Consider the following 23146-nt stretch of genomic DNA (forward strand, 5'->3'; position numbering starts at 1 on the left):
CTTATCACCTCCATCCTATGGATGAGATGTAAAACAGATCGTAAATTTTTCCAGCTTTATAATTTCTGGACTATCTGCTAAGCCTTCAACTGAAATTCCTTCAAAGTGTGGACCTCTGTGTTCTTTACCAGTCAGTGACCTTTGTTGTGGGATTTCCAGTTCGATGCCAGACTCTGGCCATTTTTCCAATGCTGAACTCAGTCTATACGGAGGTAGCCCAGCTCAGGTTGCCCTCCCAGTTGGCAGCCACGGCTGAAGGTGTGGTACCACCTCGGAGAGTTGAGTCCCCGTGTGACAAAAGCTTGTAGCTGTTAGTAAATGGACATCTGTCAAATGGGTTCAGAGAATGACTGGGTGATTAGAACTGCAAATGGACTTTGAGTGATTTAATTGAACTCCATTATTGGGAATGAGATTTGTCCTCCCATCCCTAAAATTAACATTAATTCTAAGTGTCAGCCATGATTCAATGACAATGCCAATGAGTTAGACCATGCAAGCTTTCACCCAGGTTTTCAATTGTTGGTGGAACCTAGGACATGTGCAAGTGTGAGCTAATGTTCTGGAGGCCAGCACTCTGAATTCCAACACCTTTCGAATGCAACAAATTTTAATGTGAAGGTTGGGGTTGGGGAGGGGAATTAACACAACAAGCTTCTTGTGGTGTACTGGGTAGTGTCCCAGCCTCTGAGCCTGAAACACCAGGATCAAATTTCAATCCTAGAACTTGAGGATCAAGGATGATGCATTCAACTTGGAACATACCTTCTCCATTCAGAGAGTCTTAAAGAGTTCACATTGTGATATTTATACTCAGTGATGCGCAGCTCTGCGACATTATCGCAAAGTTGCTCCAAGGTTCTAATAACTTAAATAACAATGACTGAAATGCTATTTCTGGGAGTACGCTGAATTCAGATTGGTTGCAGTTTCCTCTAAATTGTGATTACATTCCAAAAATGCAAAGTGCTTTGGAATGAGAGGAGGTTAAATAAGTGAAAGAAAATTCCTTTCTGAATCCTACAAACACTTTTTAACAAAGCTGCAACAGACAGAATAAACGAGGGTGAATGGGACTCTTCCAGTGATTTCCATCTCCGCGCCTCACTGCTTGATCATTTTGGGCAGCTCTGGATGTGGGCTGGAGATGGAAGCTGAGAATCCCGGATGAGAAGCCACATCCAGCTCTCCTCCCGTACCTGCCCCTGTTGCAGTCAGCATGCTTAGCAGTGGAGAAAGCTGGCCTGAAAAGAAATTAAAATCACTTAACGGGCTGACGTTTCAGCAAATGGAATTTTCTGGGATGGTGATGCCTGGTTTGATTCTGTCACGGACACCTGTGATATTTCAAGGTACGAGAGGTGTCATTAAAATGCCAACAGCTGGAGGAGATTAAGTTTGGCCTGGTCTCAGTTGCCTCCTATCCCCAAGAACTGCATTCCTACTGACTCAGACCGCATGGAAACACAGCTAGCTTGTGAAGGCTTTGCTTTTTTTTGGTGCCGGAAATTTAAGAGCTGCTATGAAACTGGAGACTTCGGGAGCATAACTAATTAACATTATACATTGAGCAAGCAGGCAGTGGCTGAGACTGGAACACACTGCATTATCCATGTAGGAGGGTATGTTCATGAGCCTCCAATTCTGATCTCCAGTTTTCATTTCCACCCCTCCACCACTTCCCAACCATTGGTGCCTTCAGCTGCCTAGGCCCTAACCTTTGGAATTCTCTCTCAATCTCTCCTTTCCCCTTTAAGGAGCTAACTCTTTGTGCAAAGTGATAGATAAATTTTTAAATTTCAAAGGCATTGGGAATTTTCATCGAGGCTGAGAATCAGCCCTAATCCCAATTGTATGATGGAGCAGTTGTGAAGGACCAAACAGCCCATTCCTGCTACTAGTTTCAATGTTTCTAATGTGAGGCTGAAGGTGATGTTTTATCTGATTTCACTCCTGTGAAGTTCTTTCTGACATCTTCACTATGTTAAAGGTGCCACATAAAGGTAATTATTATGTCATCCCTTCCAAACCTAATGTCTCTACCTAGGTGTACAGGTATCCACAGGTGACAGCAGCCTCTTTATTGCCTTGCCATCGTGAATTTAACAGGTGAATAGTTCAGGGCTATTCCACTGCAGCGAGCATCACAATCAAAGGAAAAAGACCTGCCATTGCATAGCATCTTTCATGACTACAGGATATCTTAAAAAACTTTACACCCGATATACATGAAGTGCCATCATTATTATATTGCAACCATTATTAAATACAGCAACCAATTTGTGCTCAGGAGACTGCATTGCAATAATGGCCAGATAATGTTTTTTTCTGGCATTGATTGAGGGATAAATATTGAGCAGGTAAGGCAAAGTGAACTGGTTTCAAATCTCATCTAGAAACCCCTCTGATAGTCCAGTGCCGAGGATGTGCGGTACTGTCAGCATTGAGCAGAGCTTGAATCTACAACCTGGTGATGCAAAGGCAACACTGCCGCATGGCCAACACTTTTCTGACATGATAACAATGACCCCACCTCAAAATGTAGGTCATTGTTTAACTGTAAGGAGTTCTGTTCCCAAGGTGCTATATAAATGCTAGTCTTTCTTTCTTAGTGCTTCAATAGGAATTCAAAAGGGAATAGCTCTGATTCTGAATTTTCATACTGCTGTGTTAATTTTAAGAATGTGACAGGGTTCTGGCACCACTTGATCTATTTCTATCTCCACAGGGCATGTGCCAGTCAGTAGCAGAATTGGCAAACCTGGCACTGGACCCTGACACCTGCAGGGTGTGATTGAGCACCAGGTTCAGCCATTCCTTCTTTGAATGGTTGGGGAACAGTCCTTCTTTGATGATATTACAATCTTACAAAAAAGTTTAAAGTCATTACCTTGTTGCCCTCATATCCATTAGTCGCGATGTTAATGAAGTCTAGCCCCCTCCACCTCCAAGGACCTTTGTACAGAATCCAAACTGACACCAGAGGGCAGGATTGAGGGAGTGCTGCACTGACAACAGGCAGCTATCCTATGGGCAAATTGTTAATCAAGGGCTCCATCTTCCCAAACTGATCAATTTTTAAAAACAAAACAATTCAAAATCATAATCAGAGAACAGTTAAATCCTCCTGGTTAATATTTATTCTTAAAGCACCACTTTCAAAGTCCAGTTTACTGATCATTTATCTCAAAGCTCTTTTGGGAATTTTCTGAGTGCAAATTAGGCAAATCAACAATGACTATACTTTAAAAATAATTAATTAGCTGCAAAATGCTTGAAATGTTTTTAAATATCTCGAGCTGCTTCATCAATAACCTTCCCTGCATCATAAGGTCAGAAGTGGAGATGTTCATTGATGATTGCACAGTGTTCAGCACCATTCGCAACTCTTCAGGTACTGAAGCAGTCCATGTCCAATTACAGGCTTGGGTTGAAAAGGGGCAAATAAACATTCATGCCACACAAATGTCAGACAATGACCATCTCCAATAAGAGACAATCTAGTAATCACTGCTTGACATTCAATGGCATTACCATCACTGAATTCCCCCACTATCAACATCCTGAACATAACTGACCCGGACTCACCACATAAATACAGTAGCTACAAGAGCAGGTTGGAGACTAGGAATTCGTAGCGAGTAACTCACCTCCCGACTCCCTGGAGTGTGTCCCCCATCTAAAAGGGGCAAGTCAGGAGTGTGATGGAATAGTCCCACTTGCCCTGGATGGGTGCAACTCCACCAATACTCGAGAAGCTTGGAACCATCCAGGACAAAGCAGCCACTTGATTGGCACCACATTCACAAATGTTCAATTATTCTATCACCAACACTCAGTAACAGCAATATGTACTATCTGCAAGTTGCACCACCAAAATTCGCCAAAGATCCTTAAACAGCACCTTCTAAATCCATGACCATTTCCATCTAGAAGGACAAAGGCAGCAGATATTTGGGAACACCACCATCCTGACTTGGAAGTATATTGCCATTCTTTCAGTGTCGCTGGGTCAACATTCTGGAATTCCCTCCTTCGTGGCATTATGGGTCAACCTACAGCACAGAGACTGCAGTGGATCAAGAAAACAGCTCATCACCACCTTCTCAAGGGCAACTAGGGACAGGCAATAAAATGCTGACCCAACCAGTGACTCCCCATGTCCCATGAGTGAAAACAAAATCCTATATAAATAAATGTTCTTCCTTCCTTACAATGATCATGACATTTGGGGAGAACACAGCTTTTAATTTGGAGAATCAAAGAAGGTCTTTGATTGCTTTGACCTCTGAGCTTTGTCACATAGCTCCTAGAATCCTATCTTATATAATCATTTGTTACTGACAGCAATGGCCAGGATTGTCAATCACTTGCACAGTTACCATCACCCTTTTGACCTGCAGCATGAGGCTGAGCAGGAATGCTCACCCACACCTGACCTCAACACCTGAGGTGTCCTGACATCGCCACTGGCTGACAAAGATTTATGATGCACTGTAGTGTGGAGCCTGCAGGTCACAGACCACCTGCTAGCTCACTTAGTCTTGGAAGGTGTAAAGTATGGGAAATGGTTCAGGGACTTGGTTCAGACTTAAATGTGATCATGAGGGAATTTGGAATTATTACGGCTGTGTCAAACAAATCCCAGGTATTTGGGAGCGGGAGGAGTATTTTTGGCAGGAGCTGCATCTTTCTTTCATCTGCCTTTTTTCACAGACTATCCCAATCCTGAGCCCCAGAAGAGAGCCAACATCTGAATTTGGGGGAGGGCAGGCAGTTAGATATCATCTCCCAGTAACAAAGTGCCTCATGCACCGTCAATGTGAAGCAGAAGATGACGGAAGCAAGAGAGAAAGGACAGCTGGTTGAGAGGAGAGTCATGTTGAGTATGAACTAAGGTGGCTTGCTTCCCTGGGTCACATTCTATCTATCTTATGAAGGCAATGGTGTGTTATGCTTCCTAGTCAGTATATCAGGATACCTTTAAGATGACACCATCACTGCATCAAAGCATGTGACCCAAGGCTATAAAGCTCACAGACTCATGCTTATCCAGGGTTCACTTAAAGCATGACACACTACGAGAAGCCTGCTCCTTCGCTGTAACAGAACAGTCCAATACTAATCCAGACAATGATCTGTTTAAGATTGTAATAATTATACAGAACAGCCAGTCATACCAAACCTTCAATAACACATTACCCACGCCTATCTTTTTACACAACAAGAGATAACATAAGCAATGCTGCATCAGGCAAGACTACACTGGTGCATGCAAAACCCACTTCAGGGACTCATACTACAAAATGTAGGGGTCATTCAGTACACTGACAAGAACAATCACTACCTCTGCTTTAGGTCAAGGGGAGAACTTCAGTCAAGGTGCCTGGAGATTCCCCACTCTTTCTTCAAATTCTTCCCTGAATGTCACATCAACAATTTCTCCAACTGTGCCGCACTCTCTCCGCACTGCACATTAGTAACAGCCTTGGTAATGTGCTCACGTCCTGAAGTGGGGTTTCTGGACATGAAATTCTGCCTCAGAGGACAGTGCTGACTGAACCAAGCTAACATCAAACTGGTGTAAAACACCACTCTCCAGACATTCCATTGAGGTTACCACTGACCATAGAATCCCTCTAAGCTTGCTGAAGGAAGGAGGATTCTTTCAGTCTCGATGGTAACACATCACACAGGATATAATGAACCTAGAGTATTTTCCTAGAAGAGTTAACTCCCTTCAGGTTAATCCGCTGCAACATTCACCTCTAATGGTACCCCCTTTCACTCATCTCTTTCTGAGCCTTGTCCCAGTTATTGAAGCATTTTTTTTGAGTCCAGCAGAGCTCCGCTGGTGAGATGTTAAACCAAGATCCAATTGGTTTGCTCCATGGCAATATACACCAATAATGCAGGAGAGGTACACAGCACTTGGCATTCTGACACAGCTCCTTCTGTCAGCTCGGTGCGGCCTGGTGTTTATGTTCAACACAAACCTCCTCTCTCTCTTCATCTTCCCACCCAATCAGCAGATCTTCCAATTTCTTTCTCCTTTATGCACTTATCTAACTTCTGCTTAAATGTGCCAGGTTAACCATTCTAAACAGTAAACTGTTCCAAATTCTCAATTATCTGTGTAGCCTCTCCTGAATTTATTTCTGACTTTTTTATATTTACGCCCCTCACTCTTGCTTTAAACTCCTGCACACTGGGGACCATCTTCGCTTTATTTACCCCATTAAACACCTCCATCATTTGAAAGCTCTCGATCAGGTCACCCTCTCAACCTGTTCTTTTGTGGAGGTTAGAGCCCCAGCCCGTTCAATATTTTCCAATAATTACAACTTCTCAGTTTTGGTGTCAACTTGGATCCCAGGGCTTTTGCGCGAAACGTCGATTTTACTGCTCCTCGGACGCAGCCTGAACTGCTGTGCTCTTCCAGCACCACTAATCCAGAATTTGGATCCCAGGTTGACAGGTTAAAGATACAGAGGCAATGATCTCAATCCGGCTGTTAAAAATGACCACATTGCTGGCTGCATCTTACAAACATTTACGGCCTCTACTTCAGTCAAATGTGATGGGAGCTCTCAGTGAGAGAAAGGTGTTGACTGGCTTTGGGAAGCTCTTGATTGAAATGAAGCTGGAGGCCAGGAATGAGCAAATTGTATTGGAGAAGGGTAACACTATTTGCCATTCAGGGCAAAAGTAAGCACAAAAGAACCAATTATCACTCTCCCCCTTTCCCCATACAATATGCCTGATTCAGAAGTTGAGAAGTGTACAGCACAGTCCCATTTGCTTTATACATCCATGGTATTTCTCAAGTTAATGGAATTTTACTTGGCCTTTAATTTCTGAACCTTTGTTCCAGCTCCTTGCCAAAAGAAATCTCAGGCTTATCATAGTGCACAGAGTTAATTACACTCTGAAGGAACACACCATACAGCTGCCAGGAATATGTGGCTTGAACGCTGGAAATTCCTGATGACAAGCATTAGGGACAAGTTGAGTTGCCAACTCGTCTTGGACATATTCCTGGAGGTTTCATAACTTGACCTTCTGCCTTCAAACACCCCACCCAGTCCAATAGCTTGCTTGTTAACCCCATCTCTGATATTTTCGTAAGGAAGAAATGGAAATGAAAAACAAACAACCCAATATTTGATTCTGCCCGTGAGTCTGTTTTCCGGGATTGGCTTCTAGTGGTGCCCGAGAGAGGAGTCATTAGTTTCTGTAAACTCCAGGGCAGTGCTGAAAGATTGGGAATCCGAGGAACAAGTACAGAGCAACTCGTTGGTAGTTACAGTCCAGCAGATTGACTGAATGCCTGGCAAATTAATGGATTTTCTCCCTCTTGGATTTTCCTAAAGGATTCAGTTCATGTGACAGTTACAACTGAACAGTCACAGGATCCATTCCAGTACCCACTCAGCAACTGCCCTTCAACCTTCAGGAGTAAGCAGCCCGGAGAGCCAATAGTGAGAGAGAAGGCAGGCAGTTCCTGAGGGGGTGGGGGAGAGCAGGCAGCCCTTGAGGGGGAGAGGGAGGGAACAGGCACCTCCTGAGGGGGTGAGAGAGGGAACAGGCACCTCCTGAGGGGGTGAGAGAGGGGAGCAGAGTTGGTAAAGTGTGGCGCTGGAAAAGGCACAGTGGGTCAGGTAGCATCTGAGGAGCAAGGGAGTCAATGTTTTGAGCATAACCCTTCAGCAGGACTTGGAAGAGGGAAGGGGGCTGAGAAGCTGAGACAGGATCTCCCAGAGTTGGAATTATCTGGTTGAGAGTCTGGCTGATTTCTCGCTTTCCCAGCATGCATGGTGTTGCCCATCATCAGCCACGCTCAGACATCAGTACAGACCGAGAACAGAAACCAATTTCTTCTAGGTTTCTGCAACTCAATCCCATGCATTTACTAACTGAGCCTTGATGGGTGCATCTACACCGCAGCAAGCTGAGGAGCAAAGGGAAGGCAATTTGGAAGCAATGCACATACAGCTCACACAGCATCACTGCAGGTAGTTGACAAAAGGATTGCACTGCCTGAGAAGGTGGGAGCAGCAGATCCAATCGGAGCCTTCAAAAGGGAACTGGATAGGTACTTGAAGCCTCGGAAAAAGAAACAGAGAGGGGTTAATTGGATTGTTCTTCAGAACAGGTACAATGGGCCAAATGATGGCATTCTGTGTTGGGGGAGTATTAGAACTCAACCAAAGTGATTACAAACCCCGTCACCCCATCAAGCTCTGCTAGCCCATCACTCAACAACTCAAGGGTATAAGGACAAATCAAATCCAGTCAAATACTGACAGGAATGTGATTCAGTTCCTTAAATTTGTTGTAATCTCCAAAAGATCTTTAGTCAGAGTATTGGTCATTGTGTTGTGCAGAGGCCCCCAGTTCTTACATCCAGAGAAAATGGGATCAAGGGGAATTGTAAACTTGGGAGAAATGAGAAGGAATTTAGTTCATCAGGATTCCAGGCAATGGGAGGGACTGAAGAGCAGTTTGGAGCACAGCGCTTCAATTTATTGGGGGTGAAGGGTACATGGCTTATTTGAAGTGTTATGCAATGGAAATGACTAAAAGGAGATTTGGTTTGGGGTAGATTTATAAACATCAAAATCAACATAGTTTCTGCTGGAGTAAATGTTTGTGCAATGGCAAGATCCTTGACCTTTTTCATTACTTAGTTTCCTATTATGTCCACTCCAACTGAGTTATTTTTTGCTCAAAATGTCGATTTTCCTGCTCCTTGGATGCTGTCTGACCTGCTGTGCTTTTTCAGCATCACTCTAATCTAGACTCTGATTTCCAGCATCTGCAGTCCTCACTTTTGCCTATGGAGAGCTCCAGGTCTAGAGCACTCATTGGCTATGGTATTCTGGAAAGTTCCAAGTCACGAGGAGGCTGGTAGCATTGAGATGTACCTGTGGGCTTGGAGGCAGGGTGGGGATGGGGGGTTTGCTACTCCTGGGTGGGCAACTGGTGGAAGGGCCAGTTACTAGAGGAAGATTCAGCAATCCCTTCCCACCTCCCCCATCCTCACCATTGCCTGCCTGAGCCTGTCCATTTACTTGGCTTCTGGGCCTTGCACAGCTGCTCCTTCTCCTGGGTAGGCTGCAATTCCAGCGGTGGCCATTGCTCCCAGTGGCACTGCTGAGTCTGAAGAACTGCCAGCCCTCTATTGGCCTAACAGTTTTGGGAATGAGAAAACAGGAAGTTCGGTAGCTGATTGAGGTGAAGTCTCACTGGGGCACCTAGAAATGGCGATGTTCTCTGGCTGGCAGGCAGGATCATTCCACAGACATTGACTGCAGCCCGTGGTCCCACAGACAAAGGCCACTCCTCATGGGAGTTTGCACATTAACAGGTCAGCTGGGCAATCCACTTTTATTCTTTAATCTCTCTCAGGATTTGGGCGTCGCTGAAAAGAAAGCATTTGTTGACCATCCCTAATTGCTTTTGAAGACAGTGGCTTGCTCACCTGTTTAAGTGAACAGTTAGGAGTCAACTACATAGCTGGGTTTGGGTAGGCCAGACCAGGTAAGGATGGCAGTTTCCTTCCCTAAAGGACATCAGGGAACCAGATGGGTTATTCCCAAAAATCAACAGTGAATTCATGACTCTTAAGATTCCAGACTTCTATTGAATTCAAATTCTACTATGGCAAGATTTGAATCCCAGTCCCCAGAACATGACCTGGGTCTCTGGATTAACAGTCCAATGATAATACCATCTTCTATTCCACTTGGTCTGGTTACTTCAAGCTCAACTTGGGCTCAAACCAATGATGATTCAAGAGCAAGCAGTGAGGCTGCAGTCTGTATGACACACCAGGCTAAATACTTAATCCAGGAACTATCAAAGCAGCTGCTTCCCAACAGTGTTATCGAGACAGGTGAAGATGGAAGACCCTGTTTTGAACCAAGGTTGTAAAGTTCCCCTGACTTGTAGGGATGAGACGAAAGACTGGATTTGTTGGTACATTACCCGCAGTTTGAATTACAGTTTCTGACCTCTATTTCAACCTGGAGAGATATGAGATTCCATTGCGTTTCATAAAACACAAATCTGTTTCTCATCACCCACCTCTGCGAGAGCAAGAATGCAACTCAATCCGAGGACGAGGATCTATCGAGGAGCTGCAGGAACATCTCCCTGTCAGTTGTGCACCGTCGCTGTGGTGTGGGACCAGGGAGTGCAGCCTGGGAGTGCCACCAGAAACCATCCATCATCAGCATCGCTCAGCTCATCTCTCCTTACAAATAAAACACACTTGCACAGCTCAGGCATGCTCCTCACGTTAAAAGCTGCAGAGTGTGACTGAAATGACCTGCTCAGGAATGCTGGCTTCCTTTCTGCACCAGTTGGCCTTCCAAAAACGGGGTGAGTTGGCAGATGGGGTGAACGAGGCGCATGGGGCTCCTTATCATTGTCCCACTTTTATTTTTCTCTGTCCCCGTCCTAATAGTTCTGGCCTCATGTTGGCACAGCTCCCACCAATGTGGCTCTGTCACCCTGCCCCCACCCTCTCAACTATGATTCAGTGGACACATGGCTGCCAGTGAACAATGTGGTTTCACTTCCCACTCCAGGGAGTTGCAGCAAAGCACCACACTGGCTGAGAAGCTGTGATTGGGGTTCAGGTATTACGCCAAGGCTCGATCAGCCCACTCAGATAGAAGCAAAAGATTTCGGGACTTTGTTTCAGACAAGACAGGAAAGGTTTTCCTGGTGTCTTCACTAGTATTCATCGCTCAACTAACAGCAATAAAACCAATTACCTGGTCATTATCACATTGCTGTTTGTGGGAATGTGAGCATAATGGTCTGATTTACAATGGGTAACGACACTCCACATAGACATCATGGTTTTGGAATGTCTGGATGTTGGGAAACATACTGGGAAAAATAAAAGCCCTTCTTTCTATTTCTTTCATGATATTGTTCATGAAACCCAGTGAGTGAGCATCAGACAACCCACCATGGCATGTTAGGAGGCAATGGCCTAGTGGCATTGTCACTAGATTGTTAATCCAGGGACTCAGGTAATATTTTGGGGACCCATATTTGAATCTCACCATGGCAGATGGTAGAATTTGAATTCAATAAAAATCTGGAATTAAGATTCTAATGATGACCATGAAACCATTGTCATTATCAATTTAGGTTTATAAATTCTAAATCTCGCAAGGGATTAAGGGATATGGGGAAAGTGCGGATAAGTGGCGTTGAAATGCCTAACAGCCATAATTGAATGGTGGAGTGGACTCGATAGGTCGAATGGCCTTACTTCCACTCCTATGTCTTATGGTCTTAACTGTCAGGAAAAACCAATCTGGTTCACTAATGACCTTCAGGGAAGGAAATCTGCCATCCTTACCTGGTCTGGCCTACATGTGACTCCAGACCCACAGCAATGCGGTTGACTCTTAAAATGCCCACTAGGCAATTAGGAATTATGCCTTCATTCTGTGAATGATTAAAAAAAAGGTCAAGCCAGCTCTCCATCGAGTCAGAGGCACTTTACAAAGGTGGGAAATAGTCTGTCACCAAATGTAATACTGTACCACGAAATGCCAACCTGAATGAGTTCTGCAAATGAATCTGGGTCTGCCTGAGGTTAGTACTGTGAGCTGAATTTGCCAGTCTATGCCAACCAGGTTTATTGTGGACAATAAATTATGAGGAACTGAAGTTCTTAATAGTTGAAGCAATCCACAAATTGGAGGAGGAACAGCTTATCTTCCACCTCTGGAGCCTACAAAACACGGCCTCAACATTAACTGCACCAGTTTCCAAATCTCCCCTCCTCCCACCCCATCCCACATCCCAACCTCCGACTTGACACCGCCCTCTTGATCGGACCTACCTGTCCATCTTCCTTCCCCACCTCTCTGCTCCACCCTTCCCTCTGACCTACCACTGTCACCTCCTACCAGCATCCACCTATCGGCTTCCCACATATCATTCGCCCAGTCCCACTTCCCGGCCTTATTTATTTCTCAATCCCCTTCTCCCTCCCCTGATGAAGGGTCCTGCCTGAAACATAGACTCTCCTGCTCCTCAGATGCTGCCTGACCTGCTGTGCTTTTTCCAGCGCCACACTCTATCTATTCTGACTCTCTTGCATCTGCAGTCCTCACTATCTCCACATTAAATGTACCAAGCTCCTCCCTGTGTTAAAACATCAAGGTGAGGTGTTAAAACATTAATGGTAACCAGTGTTTGGATTTTAACAATCCCTATTCTCCCAAAATGTTGGTTTCAATGACTGGTGCATATTACCCAACACCAGGTTATAGTCCAACAGAACGCCTCATCTTCCGCCTCGGAACACTTCAACCCCAGGACATTAATGTGGACTTCAACAGTTTCCTCATTTCCCCTTCCCCCACCTCACCCTAGTTCCAAACTTCCAGCTCAGCACTGTCCCCATGACTTGTCCTACCTGCCTATCTTCTTTTCCACCTATCCACTCCACCCTCCTCTCTTACCTATCACCTTCATCTTCTCCCCCACTCACCTATTGTAGTCTATGCTACTTTCTCCCCACCCCCACCCTCCTCTCATTTATCTCTCCACCCTTCAGGCTCTCTGCCTTTATTCCTGATGAAGGGCTTTTGCCCGAAATGTCGATTTTGAAGCTCCTCGGATGCAGCCTGAACTGCTGTGCTCTTCCAACACCACTGATCCAGAATATAGCCCAACAGGTTTATTTGGAGGCATTAGCTTTCGGAACACTGCTCCTGCACCAGCATCTCCAAAGCATATTACCCAGGCAGTGAGAGGGGATTGAATAGTTAGGTCGAGTACATCTGGTTGGGGTAGGGGGTGGGGCTGCATTTCGTGCGATACAGAATGGCAGCATAGGAATAAAACAAATGAACTACAGATGCAGGGGATCTGAAACAAACAAAACCAAGCGTTGCTGGAGAAACTCAGATCTGGCAGCATCTGTCGAGAGATAGAAACAGAATTAATGTTTCGAGTCCAGTAATACTTCAGAACTGCTGTGTTTCTCCAGCACTTTCTGCTTTTATTTATATCAACAGCATGGGGTTCGATCCCTCTAATGGCTGAGGTAGTTGTGGGACTTGCTTCACTCATAAACTGTAGTAAAGTCACACACTAAGTTGCAGCTCACAATAACTGAGGATAACATTTAGCATCATAGAATCCTTACAGGGTGGAAGCAGGCTATTCGGCCCATTTACACTCTGACGGACATCCCACCTAGATCCACCTTATCCCTGTAACCCTGGATTTCCCACAGCTAACCCACCCTACCCTGCACACTATGGGCAATTTAATGTGGCCAATCCATCACTGAGCATAGGTTTGGATTGTGGGAAGAAACCAGAGCCCCCAGAGGAAACCCTTGCAGGCAAGGGGAAAATGTGTCTAGATTAGAGTGGTGCTGGAAAAGCACAGCAGGTCAGGCAGCATCCGAGGAGCAGGAAAATCGACATTTCGGGCAAAAGCCTTTCATCAGGGGGGAAACGTGTCAACTCCACAAAGACAGTCAGCCGAGGATGGAATTGAACCCAGGTTCCAGGTGCTATGAGGTAGCAGTGCTAACCACCGAGCCACTGTGCTGCCCAATTTAGGGACAGAGGATTAAAAAGAGCACATAAGCTGTTCGAGGAGATTATGTGGGTGGGTAAAGTCCCTGAGAATGTGTAAAGTAAATGAATTGTGTCAGTCAAGCACCAAAGCTGACAGTATAACATTGTTGGGTGACATGAAACTTGGATCTGGATTAAGGAGGAAGAAACATTGAAGATGATAAGAGGCTTCATGACAGACAGTAGGTAAGACTCTGGCACTGCATTCCATGAGTGGACATGAACAACTGGGTGCTGGTGTCTCTGAACTACTGTCTTGCAATGGTCTGAACAGCTTGGGTAGTCTGAAGCCAAGCCTGGTGGGCAGGGACATCAAACTGCACTTAACTTAGCACTGATTGGTAATATACGGAGACACAGCATTAGATAAAGTTACTGGATCAGTAATCCAGAGGACCAGGTAAAAACAATGACTGCAGATGCTGGAAACCAGATTTCGGATTAGTGGTGCTAGAAGAGCACAGCAGTTCAGGCAGCATCCGAGGAGCAGCAAAATCGACGTTTCAGGCAACCCGACGCGTCGATTTTGCTGCTCCTCGGATGCTGCCTGAACTGCTGTGCTCTTCCAGCACCACTAATCCAAAATCCAGAGGACCAGGTAAGTGGTCTGGGAACACGAGTTCATAGCCCATCAGGGCAACAGGTGCAATTTAAATTCATCTCATAAGCCTCAGGAGCAGCGACCCTGAAACTACCATCAATTGTTGCAAAAACCCACCTGATTCTCTGACATCCTTCAGGGAAGGAAATCTGCCGTGCTTACCTGGGATCTGGCTTACGTGTGACTCCAGACCCTCTACAATGTGGGCAATAAATGCCAACCTTCTCCATGAAGGAATGAAAGAAGGACCAAGTTCCATTTAGAAAAACACTGTGGACAATTAAGTAATGAAAGGAATACATTATGTTGCTGGATTCTTCCTTGGAGCTGAGGCATTTTTCAGGAAAGTGCTTTATGAGCAGGAATGAGGGGTTGTTGGTGAATTCCTGAAAGCTCTGTTTGATTTGATGTGAGTTATTATTGTCACATGCACCTGGGTATAGTGAAAAGTTTTGTTTTGTGTGTAGTACAGGCAGATCATACCATACAAGTTGTACTAAGGTAATAGAACAGAGCAAGGGTAACAGTTACAATGTTACAGCTGCAAAGAATTTCTTAGCATCCCTCAATTTGACGGAGACAAATCGCCATAAAATTCCAACAGTTTTCAGCTTCTAAGGATAGGAAGATCTGAACATTTTTCTTGACTTTCAAAACAGGGGTCAAGAGAAGGATCAGCTTTAAGAAGTTTGACAACAAGATGCCAGGGTGAACATGGTGCACAGAATTCCAGCTGGGAATTACAGGGTTAAAATGTGCTGATCTCAGCCCTGAAGTATAGAGCAATGTTTGCCAGCATGCTGTCATACAGGCCTCTGTGAAAGCTATTCTGTGATTAATACCTCTCTGGAAGGAGGTGCAGTAATCAGAGACTGACACAGCTTGGCTTTCTGCCGTGTCAGTGATTAAAAACTCTTAAAAACATATTGAGGTCTAATCTCCTCACTTTTAGTGAGATCCGCACTCCTGGAACTTCCCCCCCCTGAATAGTTGGTAAAGTTGAGAAGCTTCAAAGGCAACTAAGTGATCTATATCAGCTTTCTCAGATTGGATTTGGAGAGAATTACAGTCTTACTTGCGGAAGACATCCACTCCAAACATTAACACATTCCGGGTCCACTTTCTGCAAGTCTGACACTTCTACACTTCAAAAGATTCATCTCCCAGCTCCCCAAATTTCATCTACAAGGTACAAGTCAGGAATGAGATGAAATACCAACCTCCCTCACCCTGACTTTCCTGGGTGGCTACAGTTCCAACAACACTCAAGGGGCTTGACACCATCCAGGGCAAAGCAGCCCACTTGACTGGCACCACACCCATCACCTTCAACATTCACTCCTTCCACCACAGATACACAGTGGCAGCACAGTGTACCATCTACTCCATTAATTCATCGAGACTCCTTCAACTGCACTTCCCAAACCTTGCTAGTGATGCTCAAAGCCCTGAAAAGGATGAACAAAGGTAACGCCAATGGTTCTAAAGTATTTTCAGATGGACTTGTGTCTTGGAAGATGCTATATACTATATTTAGGGGAGGCAATGGGGTATAGTAATGACAATAGGCTGGTAATCCAGAACTGAGGTTCTGGGGACACGGGATCAAATCTCACCAAAGCAGAGGGTGAAATTAGAGTTCACGAAAATCTGGAATTAGCCGCATACTTTGGTGCCAACCTCTCAATTTCCTTGCTGCCACGTGAACATCAAAGATCCATGTCTGGCAGTGGTTGCCAGAAACAAAGGTGTTGTGGTGACATGGCCTTGAGGCTGTGCAGTCAAGTGGCTGTGCATCTTAGTTAAACATTGTAAGCAACAACTTAATGATTATTATAAAAGCCCATCTGGTTCGTTCATGTCCATTAGGGAAGGAAATCTGCCATCCTTACCTGGTCTAGCCTAAATGTGACTCCAGATCCACTCAAATATGGTTGGCTCTTCACAGCCCTCTGGGATGGCTGAGGAAACCTCTCAGTTCAAGGATAATTAGGGATAAGCAACAAATACCAACCTTGCCCACGATACCCACATATCATTAAAAGAATAAAAATTAGATTAGATTAGATTCCATTACCTACAGTGTGGAAACAGGCCCTTTGGACCCAACCAGTCCACACCAACCCTCCAAAGAGTAACCCACCCAGACCCATTTCCCTCTGACTAATGCACCTAACACTATTGGCTATGCTGAAGTGCCCATTCACCTGACCTTCACATCTTTGGACTGTGGGAGGAAACCGGAGCACCCGGAGGAAATCTACGCAGACACGGGGAGAATGTGCAAACTCCACACAGTCAATTGCCCGAAGCTGGAATCGAACCTGGGATCCTGGTGCCATGAAAAATTAATTGCAAGTTCTTTCTCTATAATTGCATTCAATAAGTTGCCTCATATGCAAGTATAAGAATATTTACCAAGGAAAGGACTGAGTTTAGCTCTGATGACCTCCACAGCTGAACAAAGAATCCAGCAATAGCAGTTGAGACATAGGAGTCACTGGGTAGGACATGTTGGGTAGCATGTTATAGCAGTTAAGCCCTTCTTATGAGGGGCTTCTCAGTATTCCAGGCTAAAGCACAGAGAGCCTTGATAGCTTTGGACTAGTCTGGACAGACATTGGTGCCAGAGACTAGATTCTGCTGAAACTTGCTTCCAGTTGAAATAGATCTTTGCCTATTATTACCCAAAGTCCAGAGAGCAGGCCTACAATATTGATGTGTTAAATCAGGACTGTGTAACTGGTGGGCTTAAGTTTAAGATCAATCCCAATTCACTATGAGAAACAACTTTGCATAGGATTATTTGAATCTGAAGGAAAACTCTTTCAAAATCCAAGTACATCATGGTCACCAGGAGTACCATACGGGAAAAAAAAATCGCATTACCATAGGAAGACCCTCTGAAATTCATACTGTTACAAACACAGCAACTGGACAATCCTACCCAACATGTCCTACCTGGTGACTCCTATGTGGATAATTCCACATGGGACATCCATCCAGAAATTCTTGTGTGAAAATCCAAACTGGGAGGAACAATCTAGGAATTTCAGCCCGAGTATTCTGCCTGGGTTATCTTATCTGGAAATTATTTTTGCTGTAAGTCCCACTTGGGATATTCTACTCCAAAACTTTGAAATGGAAAATCCATCCCATGATCTGGAATATTCTACCCAGGATATCCCAGATGGGAAATCTTACTCTGGTAGACTATCAAGAAAATTCTAGCTTAGATTTTCAGCATGGGATACATTACCTGGAAAATGCGACCTGAAATTTTATTCCAAAAACAGACAGAATACATAACAGTGCTAAACAGAAAAGTGGAGAAGTCTTTGCAAAAGACAGAAATAGAAGGATGTGTGTTAAGAGAAGACAATGGTCCCTATTTGATGGTTCTTTTATGGGGACAGCACTGGGGTGATGGAGTGTAGAACATTTCTAAATACTGTGGGATTCTAGGACTCTCTGTTGAAACCTTCAACTAAAAAGGGCTCGAGTTTCCCTCAGTTACAGGATAGAGTTAATGTGACAGTGGGGTTCCGCCCTTTCCTCAGCAATGTCTCCACCTTTCACTAACCAAATAACATTCCCAAACTGCTCCATCAGCAGCTCCCACCTCTGCCCCCGGTGTAGCAGTGTGGCTGGATGCCCACAGTTCCTCTCACACCTGCTGGTACCTGCACCATCTGAGCTCTTGGCTCCATTATAGGCAGTGATCCAGAAATACTTCACACACACAAAAACAAAATCAAAATCATTTGGGTTTGATAAAAGGAATTTTTTTAATGGCTTTTATCCCACTCGCTTGCCCGAGGCAGCACAGAAAAACAAGCTGCGCTTTGCCTTACCCCGTGTGAGCCAGTGGGCATTTGGTAACTAGGGATAAGCAACAAATGCCAACCTTGCCTACGATACCTGGATGGGACCGGGTGCTGGCAGTAAGGACGGCCACAGAGATTCACGGATAGCTGAAGATTCAGTAAGGTATCTCAGCTGCTCCGTAGTAGGCTCCCACCTAACACAAAACAATTGTGTTTGATAGTGAGGAAACAAAACGTGTCCTTCGTTGTAACACTCCCTGATACACCTCACATCCCTGAGGGCCAAACTTCTGCTATATACCACACCCCTCACTGTTACACTCTTTGAAGTAGTCCTTGGTTTTGGAATATCCAATCAGAGCCCCCATTCTGAAATATTCCAGAGAGGCCCGAGTATTGCATTGCCAGCAGATAATCTGAATGCTGCAGAGTCTCGGATACGCTGATAACCCCGAGCTCAGAAGCATCAAGCAATGTGTTGATGTCTCCTGTCACTTACTGGAGCAGTATCCTGATGGCTGATTAACCCTCTGTGATAGGGCAGATAGAACAATGGAGTGGGGGCCTGCACTGTTCTCCAAGATTCAAAACTCCAAACATGGGCAGTTCACAGAACTTGGAGAATTCCTTCCCTGATACACAAAACACCTCATGTGAAACACCAGTGGTGTACAGGGTAAACACAAAATAGTGTTCCAAAGATAGCTCTATTCCTGCGGTTCAATTTGGTCTTTATCACAGCAGCTATCCCAGTAACCAAGCACAGCTCTGCGAGGGTGACACAATTCAAGTCTCTAAGGGTTGGGTTGACTGATTGCCACTTCAGACACCAGTTTGTGACAAATTATAGCATGTTTCAGTTAAATATACAATTGACTACATTGGCCTTGAGTGAGCAGAAATCAGACCTGTTCACATTCTCAATCACGGTCCTGTCTCTTCTATAGGGTGTTGCTTTGAGAAGTGCACCCCAACAGGGGTCAGCTCTCCCCGGGCTGCACCCCAAACAGGGGTCAGCTCTCCCCGAAAACAGATTGAAACAGGGGTCAGCTCTCCCCGGGCTGCACCCCAAACAGGGGTCAGCTCTCCCCGGGCTGCACCCCAAACAGGGGTCAGCTCTCCCCGGGCTGCACCCCAACAGGAAGTGTTCACGAAGCCAAAACAGATTGTTCTTGTCAATATCACTATTTTATGTGGGAACTTGCTGTATGCAAATAGGTTGCTACATTTCCTCCATCACATCAGTAATTAAGACTACAGGACTGCTTCACGAATTGTTCTGGGTTGTTCTGTGACTCTGAGCGGTGCTATCTAAATGCAAGCCTTTCTTTCAATTGGAACCTGCAGCTGACTGCACCTTGGAGCTTGTTTTCTTTGTAAAGCTAGTCTCTGGTGAGACCAGTTCTGGATGTTTAATGCTTTCTGTTGAGCAAGCCAGGAATGCTTAACAGTGAGAAACTTTCCCCGCTGGGCCAGGGATTATTAACTCGGTCAAAAAGGCATGTATGTTTTCTTTGTGAATCTTTTAGCTGAGGATCAAACGGCAGAGAGTCCCAATTATGTTCTGGTACAGTAACCGCCTCATTTATTACTGGCCTCTGCCGGTTCTGCAGCCAATCTCCTGATTCTAGCCTCTGGCTGGCTGACCTGAAACTGTCCATGAATGAGACAAATGAACACCACCTTGTTGGTTTCTGTCATGGGACAGACCAACCAATTAATGAAGAATGAAACGCATTGCTAAGTCAGTTGCCACAATCCTTAAATCCAGTTAGCGAAAAGCTGATTAGCCAAGCGAGGAGAGGTCAGCTCTGCCTCATCCCAAGCACCCTACAGAGAGTCTCTGCATTATACCTAACTTCTCACAGCCCTTTGAGAGACAGACAATCAGCCTTTCACTAAATCTCCTAACTCTGTACAGTTAAGTCCATCCTGGTGATTACTTCATAGCCAATATTTCTCTTGAACAATGAAAGAAGCTGAAATTCCAAAGTTGATTTCTGTCAGCAGCCTGTGAGCTAATCCCTCCGTCCTCATCACTCTTTCTCTCCTCCCACAGCTGGACACAACACAGCCTGGGATTATACTGCCCCAATATTTCCCAGTTATTCCTGTTCCCGGGGTAGGGAATGGCTAAAAATACCTCAGGCAGGACACCTGTACTAACTGGCCCCTGTCCAGTGGAGAACGATTTAGTCAGTGTGGGCTAGTTCACAGAACAGACAGCAAGTCTTTACTTATTTCCACAGCCATGGGCCACCAATCACATTTGCTTCTGAGTCAGACAGTTGGGAGTTATGTATGTGTTAGGAACAAGGCTACTCAGCCCTGTGGGCCTGCTCGACCATTCAATAAGACCACGGCCGATAGGATCACCACATTCCCACTTACCCCTGCTCACCTTCCACCCTATCCCTTAGAGTCACAGAGTCACAGAGATGTGCAGCACGAAAACAGACCCTTCGGTCCAACTCGTTCATGCTGACCAGATATTCTAACCTAACCTAGTCCCATTTGCCAGCACTTGGCCCATATCTCTCTAAACCCTTCCTATTCATATATCCATGCCTGTTAAATGTTGCGATTGTACCAGCCTCTGTCACGTCCTGTGGCAGCTCATTCCATAGATGCATCATCTTCTGCATGAATAAGTTGCCCCTTAGGTTCCGTTTAAATCTTTCCCCTCGCACCTTAAACCTGTTCCCTCTAGTTTTGGACTCCCCTACCCTGGGGAAAAGACCTTGACTCTTCACCCCTCATGATTTTATAAATCTCTAAGATCATCCTTCAGCCTCCGACGCTCCAGGGAAAATAGTCCCAGCCTCTTCCTATAGCTCAAATCCTCCAACCCTGACAACATCGTTGTAAATCTTTTCTGAACCCTTTCTGAACATCTTTTCTATAGCAAGGAGATCAGTGTTGAGTACAATATTCCAAACGTGGCCTAACCAATGCCCTGTACAGCTGCAACATGACCTCCCAACTCCTATACTCAATGCATTAACCAATAAAGGCAAGCATACCAAATACTTTTTTCACTATCCTATCTACCTGCACTTCAAGGTTTCTTTGCTCGGCAACACTCCCCAGGACCTTACCGTTAAGTATAAGTCCTGCCCTGACTTGATCCCCAAACAGATTTTAGAAAAACAGAAATTGTGGGAGAAACTCCAGTCTGACAGCATCTGTGCAGCAGAGAAAAGGAAAGCATTAATATTTTGGGTCTAGTGACTCTCCTTCAAACCTAAAACAGGGGATCACTATCTGTGGGATCTTGCTGTGTGGAAATTAGCTACAGTGTATCCTACATTACAACAATCATTACATTCCAAAACTGATTCATTGGTTGTACAGTGTTGTTGTGAGGTGCTGAGGCATTTTACAGATGCAATGTTTTCATAGACACACGAATACATGGGAGCTCCAAAGAAATGCTTAAATCTGCATGGGCCAAATATCTTCACTCGACAGCAATGCACCGTTTTCTGTGTACACATCAGTCAGGCAAATTTTCCATCATTATTGTCCTTAGTGAAGCTGCACCTGGAAGAATTGCTTTAAAAATACTCTCTCACCCAAATAGACTGAGTGAGAAGAAAATTTCAGCAAGGGAGACTGCTAGATTTTATTTTCATGCATGTGTCGAAATGATTATGGAACTCAGAGAGATGTCGCTGAGTCAGAAATCAGTCCTGATTTAACTGAATGACAGAACAAGTTGCCCCAATCCTGTTCCTACATTCCTCGAATGGGAGATCAAAACTAGTTCAAGTGCAAAACCGGTGCTCCATTTCCAATGGTTCTTGTATTCGCTGGTTTTGGATTTAAGTATCAAAAACATTTTAACACTTTGCTCCTGTAGGTTATTCAACTTTGATTATTCACGAGCTTCAAAAACCCACACTTAGTTTTCCGAAGAGGGCCCTCACTTCACCAAACCTCTCCAGCGTTAGTGTCTAGACTCGAGGCTCTAATCAGAGTCACACCCCAGCTTCCCCTGCCCCCTGTCCACCTCCACTCAGCCTGCCTTATCCACTTTATCAGGTCAACCTCAACTGCACAGTCGCAATCGCATTAATGCGGGCTGCTCAGAACAATTCTTGCAGTACTCACAGAGACAGTACCTCCTGCTGGGTGTTGGAATGTGTGTCTCACTTTCTCCACAGTCGGTCTCTCTCTGTCTCCCTCCCTCTGTTCAGCTGTGGGAACTGTTACCCCTTCCCCCACTTGCCAATGTGCCCACTGTTCACTCGACCCTTTGCAGTGGGTCTTTCTTTGCCTTTCTCTGTCTGGTTCTCTCTCACCTTATATGGTTTGCCCCCTCCTCTGCCACTCTTTATATCTTGTCCTTTGCTCCTTTAGTGATTTTCTGCTTTTCAACAGATGGATTGCTTGTCATTTCCAACTGTCTCTGGTTTTTCTCATTTATTTCTTTGCTATTGACTCTTCGTCTTGAGGTGAAATTCCCTGTTTCCAGGTCCTCCTTGTGAGTTGCACTTAAGGGATTATAACGTATAGAGCTCATTTTCCAACTCACATTCTCTTCAAGTGTAGTTTGGGATGCTGGATTAGCCAATTAACCCTTTACTTTGCTCTGTTGGTACATGTGCAGCTCTTTGGCTGAAATTTATTCTTTCGCGATCAACTTCTCTTTCAGTCTTATTCCCGTTCTCCAGTGGTTTTCCTTTCCAGGTTTGCTTGTCTCTGTTTTTCCTTCTCTCCATATTACTTCTTTTCTCACTTTTTCATGGCCCGTCTGTTTCCCCTTCTTTCTCTCTCTCTCTCTCTTTCCCACTGCTTCTAATCTCCCAGTCAGTAATCAAACTGATCCTTCCCACTCACCCTCTTTTTTGCTGCTCATTGTCTCTAATCCACCTTTTCAGGTGCAGTGCAGTTTACCAGCGCATACCTATAATTGCTGTTCAATAACCTGTCCCCTGGATGGCAGGTAGACAAAATAGAGCTGTTTACTAAACCACTCAGTTAAAGGAGCCTTCTCTCCAGTAGTGCTGTTTAATGAGAATGAAAAAGTGAACCATGGGTTTGGTGTTGGGAACAGAGTAATAGAGGGTACTAGTGCAGAGGAATGC

The 23146-nt window shown here is 44.9% G+C and overlaps 1 long non-coding RNA gene across 2 annotated transcripts in view; it reads right to left on the bottom strand.

Moving 5' to 3' along the window:
• Positions 1 to 560: 560 nt before the first annotated feature.
• Positions 561 to 23146, bottom strand: part of LOC122540738 — a 57031-nt gene continuing 34445 nt past the window's right edge. For both annotated transcript variants that reach the window (XR_006309395.1, XR_006309396.1), the window contains exon 3: positions 561 to 1244. This is a non-coding gene — a long non-coding RNA (uncharacterized LOC122540738). The remainder of the gene's footprint in view (positions 1245 to 23146) is intronic.

Source organism: Chiloscyllium plagiosum, chromosome 35 (genome assembly GCF_004010195.1).
Source record: "Chiloscyllium plagiosum isolate BGI_BamShark_2017 chromosome 35, ASM401019v2, whole genome shotgun sequence".
Lineage (NCBI taxonomy): Eukaryota > Metazoa > Chordata > Chondrichthyes > Orectolobiformes > Hemiscylliidae > Chiloscyllium > Chiloscyllium plagiosum.